Below are 12,808 nucleotides of genomic sequence, written 5' to 3' on the forward strand. Positions count from 1 at the left end.
TCAGACGGCGCCACGGTCTCGTAGAAGGAAGGAAGGATGGAAAGAGAATTCGGAGATTATTTAAAGATTTGTCGATCTGCCGATCTAGCGGCAATTTAATTTATATTTCTGGCAGATTTGTTCCTATCTTATTACATGAACTAATTAGCAATTTTCTATTATAGAGTAAGGGCGACAAATATGGAATAGGTCAGTAATATGGAATAGTTGTAAACCAGAAAAAGTAGCAAGCGCTCTCTATTAATTGCACGTTGAAAATATCGAAGTGCATTCATCTAAGGTTTTTTTTCGATCGGTCCGTCTCTAGTTTGTTTTGTTGGCTCACCATGGACAGTCGTTTTTTTTGCGGCATCATAAAAGTTTTGCAGATCTTGCTGTTTCCGTGTGTTAGCGATAAAATACTTATTTTTTATTCAAACTGTTGTGCATTTGTGACAGCTCAAACATCATAGTTTAAAATAGTTTTTAGGTAAGTTTGTTTTTTAACATAGAAATATTTTTTTAGAATATTATAAGATTAGGTTATGAGGGTCACTAATATAGAATTTTATGAGCCACAAATAAGGAATAGTATTCCATATTAGTATCCCATTAAGAATACTAAAATAGTGATATTTTGTTGCTATAAAAGCATTTCTAAATTTGCTTTTATACTAAATACTATATCAATAACAATTATTGTAACTGAAAAAGCAAAAAAAAAGTAATAAACAGAAGAGAGGCCATTGTAAACCTATTAAATCTTGTGCTTGTACTTTGCGTTAGAAACCTCAATTTTTATATGATGAAATAGAACTATGTGGTTTTTTTTTTATTTCAGTATGGCATCAAAAGGTAGTCGAAAAAGAAAATGTTATGAAAAAAATTATATGATACAAGCAATTTGTGCCGTTAAGGAAAAGAAAATGGGGTTAGCCAAAACTTACAATATTCACAGAACAACTCTTTTTAGACACTGTCAGAAAAACGAAGATCCAGATATCTCTGCTGAAACAAAACTAGGTCGACCAACAGTGGTTACAAAAGAACTAGAAGATGAACTTATAAGGTACTTACCTCATATGGAAAGTAAGTATTTTGGTTTAACCAGAAACGACATAAGGAATATGGCAAATCCTTTTGGCAAAGAAACAACTGGAAAAGGCTGGCTTAGGCTGTTTATGAGACGACACTTGTCATTTAGATACATTGTCATTTAGACGACCTACAGGCACATCTTTTGCTAGAGCCAAGGGCCTTTCCAAAGAAAACGTTCATTTATTTTTTACCATCTTAACGAATGAATATCAAAAACATAACTATTCAGCAGACTGCGTTTACCGCGTTTTCAACGTTGACGAGAGTGGTCTCTCTATAGTGCCTTCAAAGATACCAGAAGTAATTGCACGTAAAGGTAAACGATAAATTGGTAGCATGACTTCCGGAGAACGAGGCTCACTAATTACAGTAGTATTTTGTATGAGTGCAGGGGGCAATTTTGGTCCACCCTTAGTTATATTCTCCAGAAAAACTTAAGCCCGCAGCTTACAAAGGGGGCTCCACCTGGGACAAAGTTCGAATGTCATCCATCAGGGTGGATACAAAATAACATTTTTACAAAATGGTTTGAACACTTTGTAGCGACAGTAAAGCCTACACCTGAATCTCCAGTTATGCTCGTATTAGACGGTCATAACTCGCATACTCGCAATATTGATGTCAATAATATGGCCAGAGAAAATAATGTTACGATTGTGTGCTTACCGCCACATTCAACACATAAACTTCAGCCCCTTGACAAATCTTTTATGGGACCATTCAAAGATCATTACAGTGAGGAGATAAGAACGTGGGTACGACAAAATGCCAGACCATTAACTGCATTTGATGTGATGGAAATTTTCGGCAAGGCTTATTTAAGAGTTCAGCGTGGTGAGATTGCTGTTAGTGATTTTAAAGCCACCGGAATTTTTCCCCTTAATCCAAATGTCTTTCGTGAATCTGACTTTCTTGCCTCCGAAACTATCGAAAAAGATGAAGTTGATGCTGTTGTCCCTTTTCCAGTACCTCAAGATACTGAAAATCTGACGCCACCAAAAAATATTGTAACTCCTGAGATGGTCTCGCCTGTCCCAATCATTTGTAAAAAAACCAGCAACCAAGGACGAAAAGCAGGGAAAGCTGCCGTAATAACTGCGTCACCTTACAAAACAGAATTGGAATCATCCGCAAAAGCATCTGTTTCAACTACATCAAAACTTCAATTTAAAAAACAAATTGGGCAGAGTAAAACAAGCTTGACTGATACTCCCAGCACGTCAACAGCCATCTTATCAAGAAGTCAAGCTAAGCGTAAGACAAAAAATTTGGGATACAGTTCAGAAAAATCAAGTAGCTCTTCTGAAAAAGACTTTGTGGATGATGTACTGGCGAAAATGGTGAAAAAGTTCCGGATGTTTCTGATAATCCAGAGTGCTTGTTTTGTGGTGGAAAGTTTTTGGAAAGCAAAAAATCCGAGAAACAGTGGATACAGTGCAAATCCTGCAACTCATGGTATCATTTGCAATGTACCTCATATTATGTATCTGGCATTTATATTTGCGATTTCTGCCATTAGATTTAGTATTTAGTTTAGTTTTCTAAGTATTCCATATTTGTAATCCTATTTTTAAAAAAGGGAAATATTAATATTTTAGTTTTTTTATTACAATTTTTGAAACGTTTTTATTTTTTACAAATACAAGTTATAATAGCTTAATATAACATGTTTTTTAATTACTTTTAATATTTTTGTGTTAAAAAAATAAAAAAGTTTGCAGTTTTAAAAAAGGATTCCATATTTGTCGCCCTTACTCTAATCATAATCATAATCATAATCATTATCGTTATCGTTATCGTTATCGTTATCGTTATCGTTATCGTTATCGTTATCGTTATCGTTATCGTTATCGTTATCGTTATCGTTATCATTATCATTATCATTATCATTATTATTATCATTATCATTATCATTATCATTATCATTATCATTATCATTATCTTTATTCATGCCAACAATTTGTCTGGTAGTCTTTGCCAAGCCTGATGCTGTGTCCCAGCTATACAGGGTGTCCCAATAATAGTGCCATGACTATTAAATTGTACTTTAAAAATTCCCAACAGAGTGCGTCGTTGTCAAACACCGAAACGCCAATAAATATAATCTTATTTTCAGTGCTGCAGGCGGCAGTTTCTACGCTGTTTTGGTGGTGTGTTTGTTATTTTTTTCCCGTTCTCGTTCTCGTTCTGTATAGTTTCACGATATTACAAGAATAAATACTAATACTGATACTACTACTAGACAGGATAGTAAGCAAAAGCAACGACAGAAAAAAAGACGTGCTGGAGAAGAATATTTTACAAGAACAAATAATAAGAAAATTGCTGCTAAGCAGCCTCCTGAAAACAAGGTTAGTCGAGCATTGTTTTTATTTTTTGACAGTGATTTTGCAATTTTATTTACTTTATTTTAGATATTGTGCAAATGCAAGTTAAACTGTCAAAAGATATCGCATGAACAAAAATTGAAACTTTTTCATGAATTTAACGGTCTGAATGACAACGTAATAAAGCAAAATACGTATGCATTGAGTCTTATACACGTATGTGCTATCAAAAGAAGAAGACGTGGAAACTATGAGCGCCCAGAAGCAAGTAGGAGACAGGCTACATTTTCCTTTACCTTGCCATGGAGAGGGCAACATTTTACAGGTGTGTAGGAGGACCTTTTGCGCGGTGTTTGGATTAACTCCGAGACAAATTGAAACCTTGGCTAAGTTGAAAAAACGGAGAGATTCAGTTTACAAGGAAAGGAGAGGTAATAAACAGCTGTATCGGAAGTTCACGCGGGAAGATAAAGCACTGGTTATTGGTCATATAAACGAATTTCCGAGAGACTTAGGACATTACAACCGTTCAAAAAGCGAGAAGCAGTATGTGAGCTCCGATCTTAATATAAATAGACTTTACTCTGCGTTTAAGGTTGCTCATCCTGATTCAACAGTGAGTTATCATTTTTATTTTGAAATTTTCAAAAAGAATTTTCACAAGTTAAGTTTTTGCAAGCCTAGAACTGATACCTGTGCTACCTGTGATTTACCGCACATTCAAACAAAAGATCCCACAAAGGCAGATGCTAAAATTAAATTAGAACTCCACCACAGGAAAGCTGAAGGAAGCTTTCACTAATATACCCACACAGAAGCGGAAGTTAACAATCTGGAGTGACAACTGCACTGGACAAAATAAAAATAAAATGTTATTGTTTTTATGGATTTATTTAGTTGCCAAGGGGCATTTCGATGAGATCAACCATAAGTATCTAGTGTCGGGTCATTCGTTTATGAGCTGCGACAGGGATTTCGCTCAAATTAAAAAGCGAAAAAGGCAATAAAAATGTGAGGTACCTATGAATTTAGTGAAAATGATAGCAGCAGTGAAAAAAACTCATTTCTGGTTACAATAATGAACCGTGAGGACGTGAGTTTCAATTTTAAAGTTGCTTCGGAAAGTACAATCAATACATCTAAGCTTCAAATTTCGAAAGCTCAATGGATTAATATTAGCCGAGAAAATCCAGAATTTGTCAAAATCCGAGAAACTCTGAACAAAATAGAGTCTTGGAAAGCAACGAAGGTTTTAAAGAAAAATGTTACAATTGAAGCTATCGTAGAAATGACTCTGCTAAACCTAACCTGCCAGAGAGGAATTTCTGAAAAGAAAAAACAAAATCTGCTGGCAATGATTCCTTATTTGAAGGAAGAAAACAGACAATTTTATGAGGATCTATTGAATCCTAACATTAATTAGAAGCTAAATTTTTTGTGTTTTTTTATTATTTATTTACCACAATATTTATATTTTAGTAATGGCACTTAGCACATTCTATGAACTTGTAACTTGTCATTTTTTTTTCTGACATTTTTTACAAAAATTTGTCGAAAATATTATGTACACAGAAAAATACTTACTTGAATAAACCTATGTTTAAGTTTCAGAGAGTTTTTCTTATACATTGATTGTAGTATAAAAAACATTGTTTATCTCGAAATAATAATTTTGGCACTTGGCACATTATTTATTTCAAGTCTTCATTTGTTCTTTGTTTTTAATAAAATTTGGTACATGGGGGTTCCTTTATATGCCAAATATAAAACTTTAATTTTTTTTTAATCATCTCATAGAGGGCGCCACCAGCCCTATTTTAGTATCTTTTAAACTCTATAAATTTTTTACCCTTTGTATATTGTAATGTTTTTTTTATAAATTTCTATTCTGCAAGTGTTTTTCCTTAAAAACGGTATACCTTAAAAATGTCGCTAGGACTTACCGTTCTCGAGATTAGTTACTTTATTACCTTTTATTGCGTTATTTTTGTTAGTTATAAATAGTTCTGTTATTAATTGTTACTTGTTGCGTTAGTGTTAGTTCAAGTAAGCTTAAGATGCCTAGACATCAATATTTTTCCAATTCGGAAATGCGAGATATGGTTTGTGTTTATGCCCAAGCAAATTACAGCGGTCTAAGAGCTTGTCGACGTTATGCGCAATTGCATCCAAATAGGAGGCAGCCAGATTTTAAACTCTTTAAAAACGTTTACCAGAGACTTGGGGAAACGGGTTCATTCAGGCCAAAGCGAAATGTTGGGCGTCCAAATAGACGTAATGTGGACTAAGAAAAAGAAGTGTTAGTCCAGGTTGTTGAAGATCCACAAATAAGTATAAGGCGTATGGCGGCAAGAACTGGAATTAGTTGGTTTTAAGAATTTCTTTATGGTGAGCGTCTTTTTCCAAAGCATTTTACGCTAGTACAAAATCTTTTGGAGACAGATCTCCAGCGAGATTAGATTTCGCCCGCTATATCCAGGAACAACAAAATCAAGATCCACTATTTATTAATAAAATTATGTTTACGGATGAAGCGACTTTTACCCGACTGGGAATTTTTGATTTTAGAAACAAACATTCATGGGATATTGCAAATCCAAACCTTATTGCTGAAAGACACTTTCAACACGAATTTAAAGTTAATATTTGGTGTGGTGTCATAGACAATTTTTTTTAGGACCTTACGAGTTACCTCCAAATCTAAACGGAAAATTATATTTAAACTTTTTTGAAACAAAACTCATTGATTATTTAGAAGAGTTGCCTTTAAATCTGTGCCGAGATATGATTTTTATGCAATATGGCGCTCCTGCGCATTTTGCTAGACCCGTGAGAGAATATCTTAATGCTAATTTCAACTGGATAGGACGTGGAAGTCAAAGACATTGGCCCGCACGAAGTCCTGATTTCAACCCATTGGATTTTTGCGTATGGGCATACATGAAATCCATTGTTTACGAAAAGCAAATAAACACAAGAGAACAATAATTATTAGAAAAAAATCAAGCCGCTGCTGAGTCATTTCGAATTTTTTAAGATTCGGCGGTCTTTTATTAAAAGAATTTTAAAATGTCTTGAGACAAATGGAGGCCATGTGGAACATTTGCTAGCAAATATTGATTAAAACAATAATTTTTATTTTTAAATAATTATTTAGGTTTTATATTTTTATTTATCAATCATTTAAAATGTAATATAGCAATGAAATAGTTTAAAATATGGTTTTCATGGATGTCTTTAAAATCTTTAAATGTAAATATCTAGAAAAAGAGTAATCCTAGAGATATTTTTAACGTATAACAGATTTCTGCTTCAAAGTCATATAAAGCTAAATTTTTTAAAGTCGCATGAGTATCGGTTTTAAAAAATCGCAGTATTAAAAAGTATATTTATGATAAATGGTAATTCATTTATATTCAATATTTAAAAGCACACTGTGTAATTTTTTTTGATTTTTTAAATGGTAATAAACTTGTTTGGATTTAGTTTAAACCAAAGACAATCACAGAAGACAAAAACATTGAAAAACGATGGCTGGATTCAACTGCAATTATGCGGGCGATAGCAATTCTCCCACTCGTTCAGTCGGTAGGTAAATTCCATCATCTGCAAAGAATTGATAATAAATATCTAATTAACATTCAAGTGCTGATTTTTCACCTTGAACTTGTTATTATATGGCGTTATGCTTGGTTTATATATTTTAATACATTTTATAATTGAAAAAAAAACTACTAAAACGAAATTAAGCATTAATAATTACAACTCATACAGTTTCGCTTGCTTTCTAAATTTTAATGCATAAATCATTTTATAATTGAAATTACATACTAAAACACGTAGATAATTAACTTTTAATTAAAATCCATACACATCGATTGATATGGTAATTAATATTTTTTATGTATATTCTTAAATTATTTTTTACAGAAAACGTATTTAAACGGCACAGAGCGTAGTTATTTACTTATTACTGCCTTAAAAAAGAACATTTGAATTACAAGATTTTGCAATGTTTATTTTTGTCGTTTACGCTGCTTCTATTTTGTTAATTTCGGGTACTCAAGGAGAGCCACTATTATTTGCAAGAGAAGGTAAAATATGAAAATATAATTTTTCAAAAATTGATATTAAGAGTATAAAAAGACAATCTTTGAAAAATGCTGCTTATAAGAGTAGTAAAAAAATCATAAGACTATCGGTACGTGTGCTTGCTTATTAGCCTCTCAACAGACCATTTTTACATCTTTCTGTTGGTTTTACTTATAGAATATAAAATATAGAATATATCAAATAGAACATATTTTGAATTGTTTTTGTATAAGCTTTCTATTATAGATATATAATTTTGTTTATTTAATTTAAGTCTTAATTTTTCTTCTTATTTCAGATTGCTTCCAACCCCATACAATTGGTTCCAAGTGTCCAGGGACTATCGACATTTATCATTGGAACCACCACATAAGAAAATGCGAAAAAGCAATATTCGGTGGATGTAATCCATCAAAAAACAATTTTAAATCATTAGACGAATGCGAGAAGGTTGCTGGCCTTCTTTGTGGTCTTTTCTGAATTGTATAACAATGAATAAACTTATATATACTAATTATTCTGAAATGAATTTTAATATTCTCAATATGTTATGTTGGTTTGAACTTCTGTATATTGTCCGAACATAAAGGCTAAATTTAGTATAAAAGATAACGGATGGTATAGAATGTACCATGAGGACCTGCGGTTATCGATGAAACGTAAAAAAAAGGTTAAGGTCGGAAGATAAAAATATTTTTAATAATGCAGTGTTACCACTTCTGTATAAAACTGCATATACAGGGTGTTCATTTGAAAACTTCCCACCACGGATTTATCGAAAACCACTGTTTAAAAAAAAACGCCGAAATACGTCAAAGGGTTTGTCAAGGGGGACAACTTTCTAACCTAAATTATTTTACCCCCTTTCACCCTCTGCCCCCCAGGGTCTGCCCTTAAAAATTTTAAATGGCAAGGGGTATCCAGTAATAGCTTGTTTAAAAGGTCTTTCAAAGTTTTTTATTTTGACGTTTGATTTCTTTAAATCGGTCGATTCGTTTTCGAGAAAATTAGAAAAATCTTTGTTTATCTTAATTTGTTCAGATAGAGAACAAAAACATGAAAATATCAGTTTTTATTTCAATAAGTGTTCAAAATGTTGCCCGTTAGGGTTTTCCAAATCTACCTTCCTAATTCGTTTATAATTTAAAACGAAAACTACCAACATAAACAGCAATTCAGAATGTTAGACGTGGAAAAAACTTAATACCAACCTGAATTTTTTTCCGCATTCTTTTCGTCAACACAGATATCCTGGGCGAACTGTATTTATTGTTATACCTGCTTAGTTATTTATGTTATAAGGAGAATAAAGAATTTATTTTGCCGTCAGTTACATTTGTAACAGTCTTGGAATAGTGAAAATTTATTTGTTGAATTGAAGATTTTACTTCCAAAATGGTTTACACACTAGCCGAAAGAGTGGAAATAATTCTAATTTATGGTGCCCAAAATCAATGTGCCGTCACGTTTAACGCCAGACATCCGGAGAAGATAACTTCGCATAGGTATGTTTTGGACCTTGTTAGTAAGTTTACTGAAACTGGATCTGCAACAGATCCAGTTAAAAAACGTCATCATCGGCTAATTTTGGATGAAGCCGCTCAAGTTAAAGTTTTGGGTCATTTTGGAATAAATCCTAATACTTCATTACGCAAAATTGTTGCTGCCACTGGTATTTCATTAGGCTCTGTTCACACAGTTACCAAACTTCATAAATTTCATCGATTCAAAATGAACATATTGCAAGAGCTAACCGAAGACGATTTCGATAGACAAGTTGAGTTTTGTGAAAAAATTACTGAAGCGATTAATGATAATACTATTCATGTAAAGAATATCTGCTTTGGCAATAAATGCACATTTTATCTAAATGGATTTGTTAATAAGCATAACTGTAGATATTGAAGCAATGAAAATCCTCATGCATTTGTAGAAGGGCATACCCAGTACCCTCAAAAAATTAATGTATGGGGTAGGTAATGTATATATTAGGCCATTATTTATTAACGGAAATTTAAATGGAGACATTTATTTGGATATGTTGGAAAATACCATCAATCCGCTTATCACTGAATCCATTGAAAACCAAATCGATGATGATGGAAACCCTATACTTGATGAGGCTGAAATATATTTCCAGCAAGACGGCGCTCCTCCTCACTCACTATGTTCTTCCCGTTCGGCAATGGCTAGACGACGAGTTTCCAGATAAATGGATAGGGCGAAGGGGGCCTATAGAATGGCCTGCTAGATCTTCTGATATAACGCCGTTAGACTTTTTTCTATGGGGTCATTTGAAATCTACTGTGTTTACTCCCCAACCTGAAAGTTTGGATGAACTTCGTCAACGCATCATCGACAGCTGCCATGATATCCCACAACATGTTTTTAAAAATGTCCGTCAGGAATTTGAACATCGCCTATATCATTGTTTGGCCAAAAACGGGCAACATTTTGAACATTGATATTTTTATGTTTTTGTTTTCTATCTGAACAAATTAAGATAAACAAAGATTTTTCTAATTTTCTCGAAAACGAATCGACCGATTTAAAAAAATCAAACGTCAAAATAAAAGAATTCGAAAGACCTTTTAAACAAACTATTACTGGATACCCCTTGCCATTTAAAACTTTTAAGAAGATGACCCTGGGGAGCAGAGTGTGAAGTAATTTTAGGTTATAAAGTTGTCCCTCTTGACAAACCTTTTAACGTATTTTGGCGTTTTTTTTTAAACAGTGGTTTTCGATAAATCCGTAGTGGGAAGTTTTCAAGTGAACACCCTGTATATATATATTGTGTATTTGCACCGCAATTTAAGCGAAAATAGTGTAGTTCCTTATTAAACTGAATAGATATTAGTAATAAAAACATCCGATCCGCAAAATAAAAATCCTTAGTAATGAAAAATGAGACTGATTTCTTGCAAAGCATGATCACTTCTATTATAAAAAAAAGAAAATAATAAACTTTCAGTGCAAGGAATATTTTCACTTGGCATGTAATTGTAAGAGTGCTTGCGAAGAAGGAAGAAGAAATGAAGAGTACATGAGGCAACTCCATCTTGCGCCATGTACTCTTCATGCTCCTAACTTCAAGAAAAAGAGAAAAAAGAACGGCGTATGTGCTCTTTAACACTGTCAGTGAGTTGAGAAAAACCAGGTCAGGAGCTGCAAAAAATCAAGAATGCAGGAAACGTATAGGAGCAAAATAGATTAGAGAAAAGCTTGTGCATGACGGGTTTATTTTTAAAAGAGGAGAAAACTGCGGGTGTGGACAACGTAAAATAGTTGTTTGAAGAGTTAAAGGTTGATGTCCCAGAATATATGTAATACAGTTATACCTAGGCACATGTATATACTACGTACATGTGTATGGTACATGTGCAACTAGGATGAACTTTCTGTTAATCGACTTTACTTTAACATTTTTTGAACATCTGCGGTTTTCAATAGAGCAGTTATTTGTAGACTCAGTAGGTGGTGCTTTCCCGAGATTTCTTTGATAGTTGAATATATGTACTGTGAAATGAGCCTTGTTGCTCCTATGACCACTGGAATAATTCTTGTCTTCATGTGGGGCACTACTTCTACATTTTTTTTTTTTTTATGGTAAACACAAGCACAAGAGGAAAGTCCTATGTCACTCTTGGAGTGGTGCTTGCGCGAAGATATTTGTGGGCATTTATCTTGAATCGCTGCAGGTTATATGCGTCGGGAAATATATGAGGTGGAAGCCCGTTCCACAAGGAAGATGTTCTCCAGATGAATGAGTCCCGATACAGCGACGTCCTTGGGGTAGGCAGGTGGACTCGATGTTGATGAGCCGCAACTGCTAGACGCGTCCTTCTTGCCGGAACAGCCCTGGGTGGGATCAGGCCTGCCAGCTCAGAGAAGCACTTACCGTGATAATAACGGTAGAATAAACAGAGATCAGCCACCTTTCTCCTGTGCTCCAGACTATCCAGACTATTTGTCAGTTCTGGTTTATCGATAAGACGAATAGCTCTCTTCTGTTTAGAATCTAGCAGCTTTAAACTATGCTTGGGTGCAGAGCTCCAGACATGCGAGCAATTCTCGAGGGAAGGGCGTATTTGAGCCTTATAAAGAGTCAGCAGCTGTTCTGGTGTATACAGTTTTTTCGTTTTGAAAAGCACTCGGAGTTTTTTGGAAGCTAACCTGGCGATCTCAGCAACGTGGTCTTGCCAGGACACACTGTTGGTGACTTGGACTCCTAGAAGATGATTTCATTGGCAATGTTTTCCCTGCCATAACCAGCTCCGGGCCTATATTTATATTTATTATTATACCTATATTTATTATTTCTACTTCTACCTTTATTTCTTATATTTCAGCCTCTTGTGTGCTTCTTTTGCTGTGATTTTATAATCAGGTGTCTTTTCAGCAAATACTCAATACTGCTGATTTTACAGCCTCCATAGATTGATCAATCTGTACATTCTGCCTTCATGTGAGTGTCATCTTATTGGCATTTATATATTATTATTACAGGGTCAGGTTTATTGTCATACAATTTTTCGGTTTACTCTTTACGTATATTCCAATGGATGTGAGTGGCAGCTGCAGTGGGATGTTCAAAATATTCATTCTGGTAAGGATCGAGCAAGCTGAAATAATAAGGTAAATAGTCTAACATTTTATCCGACAGAACCTGCATTTTTGGTTTTTGCTGGTTTTCAGGTTTTTTGTCTTGACATAGTTATGTTCTTAACATGTAGTGCATTTGTCTGAATTATTAATTTTTTTTCCTGATTCTTTTAGAATTTGACCATGCATTCTCTTTTTTTTCCATCTGTTGTTGTTTCTCTATTATTTTAGCCTTGACCTTTTTCACTTCTTTTATTTTGCCTGTATTTGTATTTTTGATTGGAACTTGTTTATGTTGAAACCTCATAGCTGACTTCTCTAGATTAATGAGTCATCTACCCCTATCTCTTCTTGGGACATAGCGTCTGTCTTCATCGGATTCTTCTTAGGTATTTCTGGATAAGTTTCTTTTTTATCTATTTGTAGTTAATGTTCTTATATTCTTCCATTCACAAATATTTATATATTTCGTGTTCTTTGAGAGATCTGATGACTGTTCTTTCGTCAATTTTTATATTAGTCCTTTTTGATATTTTAACATTTTTAATTGTTATTTTGGTACATTTTTTAAAATCCAAACTCAATACATATATCATTGCTGAATTCTTATACCATACCAAGTTGAGCTTTAAGCTCACTATCATCTTTGGATATCAGCTTATTATTATTATTACATTTCAACGTCAGACTTGGTTCAACCACCTAAT

The 12,808-nt window shown here is 33.8% G+C and overlaps 1 long non-coding RNA gene across 1 annotated transcript; it reads left to right on the forward strand.

The window, feature by feature from the left end:
* The first annotated feature begins 7,242 nt into the window (after window positions 1-7,242).
* On the forward strand, window positions 7,243-8,013 carry LOC126738725 (uncharacterized). The gene is made up of 2 exons (XR_007661426.1): window positions 7,243-7,498; window positions 7,795-8,013. It is a non-coding gene; the product is annotated as an uncharacterized LOC126738725 (long non-coding RNA).
* Window positions 8,014-12,808: the final 4,795 nt, after the last annotated feature.

This window comes from Anthonomus grandis, chromosome 7 (assembly GCF_022605725.1).
Source record: "Anthonomus grandis grandis chromosome 7, icAntGran1.3, whole genome shotgun sequence".
NCBI lineage: Eukaryota > Metazoa > Arthropoda > Insecta > Coleoptera > Curculionidae > Anthonomus > Anthonomus grandis.